At 39.2% G+C, this 3,008-nt stretch overlaps 1 non-coding gene across 1 annotated transcript; it reads left to right on the top strand.

Annotated features, from left to right (window-relative positions):
- The first annotated feature begins 487 nt into the window (after positions 1-487).
- Positions 488-559, top strand: TRNAD-AUC (transfer RNA aspartic acid (anticodon AUC)). Its single transcript has one exon. It is a non-coding gene; the product is annotated as a tRNA-Asp (tRNA).
- Positions 560-3,008: the final 2,449 nt, after the last annotated feature.

Raw genomic sequence — 3,008 nt, 5'->3', positions numbered from 1 at the left:
CAGCCAGCATCTAAAAAGCACCACTGTGGATCTTTCCTGCTTTCCCTGCCTCCGTTGGGAAGCCCTGTGAGAGCTCAGCACGGGAGCTGAGGAGCACACTGACTCCCCAGGGTTGTTGATGGTGTGTGCCACAGGCCAAGTTTCTGGATCAGTGTTGGTAAGATCAGATGATTAAGAGCACTAGCTCTGGATTGTTCTTCCTTAATGCCCTGCTCTAGGGCCTTCTGATCCCCTCCCTGGAGTGGTGGTGATACCTGCTAAACTCCTGATGAACTAGAGCGGGGCAGCTGCACACACATCTAAGAGTTAGATTAATTTCTTTGCCAGGTCTACAAAAGTCACTGTAAAAAGAAATCTCCATTAGATGCCCATCCCATGACCAGATACCACGGCAGTAGCAGACGTCTGACGTCAAAAAGGCAGATATTTAGTAGCAACTGGAATGGGAAATTCTCGTCTTTTTCTAAGAATTACATTTGTGGGGGTGGAGGGTGTATCTCAGTGGTAGAGCACGTGCTTATCATGCAGGGGGTCCTGGGTTCAATCCCCAGTGCCTTCATTAAAATAAATAAATAAACCTAATTACCTCCCCCAAAGCCAGCAAACAAACAAAATTATAATAATAATTTTGAAAAATTACACTTGTTACCTGATCCTTAGATAGTTCTGTGGCTGTAGCTTTAGGAATTTGACCTTGTATGTACCACACGTGGTGGCTGAATGAGGTAGCACTGTCAGGAGTGAGGAGGTGGGCTGGGGGTGGAATATGCCAGATCAGAACCCCCACTTTCTCCCCTCTTTCAGTGATGCGTGTATAGTGCATTTCGATAGGCCTTACTGGTTGATCATTCAAATTCCTTAAAGCCTGGGATGATACTTCAGTCCACCCGGCCACAGCGGCTTCACCTGTTAATAATTTAATCTGCTGCTTCAATATTCCATTTTCCTTCCTACCAGCCCTGATGCTTTCAGGGTATAAGGAAGGTAGACTCTCCACTCAATGCCATGTTCTTTTGCTCAGTCTTGTACATCATGACCTTTGAAATGTAACACCAATTACTGTCTATTCAACAAGGGTGTCTGTACACGGTACTCGGCTTCTTCAAGCCCCCAAGGTGGCAGCTTGGTTTTTGTGGTGACAGGGAAAACTTTGTGTTAGGTCAGATGCAGAGTCTACATAAACCAAGTCTATTTAAAACCCTCCCTGAGCGAGGAAGGCTAATATAATCAACTTGCCAACACTTACTGGTCAGGAACTCTGGGGGATGGCTCCAGACTCCATTGGCAGTTGCCTTGGGCACCATTTAGAAGACACAGGACATGTTTTCACCATATTAAACAAGCCACTGCATTTCAAGGGCAATCTGGTATTGCTGGCGATGTACCATCCCACCTGGGCACTGCAGTGGCTGTGCTTTTCATGCACCCAACCTGCTGTCTCTGCTGGAGGGTCAGTTGCTAGGGCTCCTACCTGGGTTAGGGCATCAGCTTTCTGATTGCCAGAAATTAAAACTCTGGTTTTTAAAGTATATATGGAAATACAAAAAACCTAGGATGGTCAAATAATTTTGAAAAAGCAGAGCAAGTCTGGAGGACTTAAAACACCTGATTTCAAAACTTCTATAATGCTGCAATAACCAGGACTCTTTTGGTATCTGTATAAGAATAAACATATAGATGGACAGCTTACTAACTATATATATACATACATATATATGTATATATATAATTAATTTGTATATCACACAGTTGCCCAGGTAAGGAAAAGATAGTCTTTTTAACAAATGTGTTTAAAACAATATATATATTAATTTGAAACAAAAAGTAAAACTAGGCTTTTGTCTTTTGACACACACAGAAATTAACTTGAAACAGATCATAGAGCTAACTATAAAGTCTAAAACTATAAAACTTCTGGAAGAAATCACAAGAGAACATTTTTATAACTTTAGAATAGATTCAAATTGGAACCCCAAAAGCGTGAAACATAAAAGAAAGCTTGATTACTTGGACTCTATAAAATTAAAATATTCTTATTTTTGTAAGATATGGTTTAAAAAGTTGAAAAGACAAGCCACAGGCTAAAAAAAAAAGTGTAATACATCTGTCTCACAAAGGATTTGTACCTAGAATATACTGGATACTAGAACTTATAGCTCAATTATATTTAACCCAAGGCAAAAGTTATGAACATTTCCCAAAAGAAAATGAATTAATGACAATAAAAGTATTTAAAATGCTTAAAATCAATAGTCGACGGAGTAATGCAGAGTAAACCGACATGAAATGCCATGATTCATTTACTAAACTAGCTAATGTTAAAAACATGTACAATACCAAGTTTTGAAAAGGATTTGGAGCAAGTGGAAGTCTCATACATTTGCTGGTGGATTGTAAAGTGATACAACTTGGAAAATAGTTTCACAGTTTCCGACAAGTTAAACACATACACTTAGCATATAATCCAAAAATTGCAATCCTAGTTATTTACTCAGGAAAGTGAAAACTTGAGTTTACACAAAAATTTTACTGTTCACAGCAGCTCTATTCACAGGAGCCAAAAACTGGAAATAACCCAAATGTTCATCAGTAGGTGAATGGACAAATGATGGTGTATCCATACAGTAGACTACAACTGAGAATTGAAGAGGGAAAAACTACAGATACATCAACAGCATGTATAAATCCCAAAAGAGAAACATGCTGAATGAATGAATGAAGCAAAACTCAAAAGCACATACTCCATCATCTTTTTTATTTGAAATTGAAAACAGATGAATCTATCGTGACAGAAAGTTTGTCAGTGGTTGCCTCAGGCCAGGAGTGGAACTGGGAATGGGACTGTGAAAAAATATGAGGGAACTTCTCCTTCCTCGAGGTGACTGTAATGGTGTATATTTTGGTTGCAGTAGTTACACAGGTGTATACATTTGTCAAAATTCATCAGAATGTGCATTTAAAAGTAGGTACTCTTTAATAACATGTTTAGCACCATCTAGTTCTTCCTT

The sequence above is a fragment of the Vicugna pacos genome, chromosome 6, assembly GCF_048564905.1.
Source record: "Vicugna pacos chromosome 6, VicPac4, whole genome shotgun sequence".
In the NCBI taxonomy this organism is placed as follows: domain Eukaryota; kingdom Metazoa; phylum Chordata; class Mammalia; order Artiodactyla; family Camelidae; genus Vicugna; species Vicugna pacos.
This window is presented reverse-complemented; position numbering and strand designations above follow the sequence as displayed.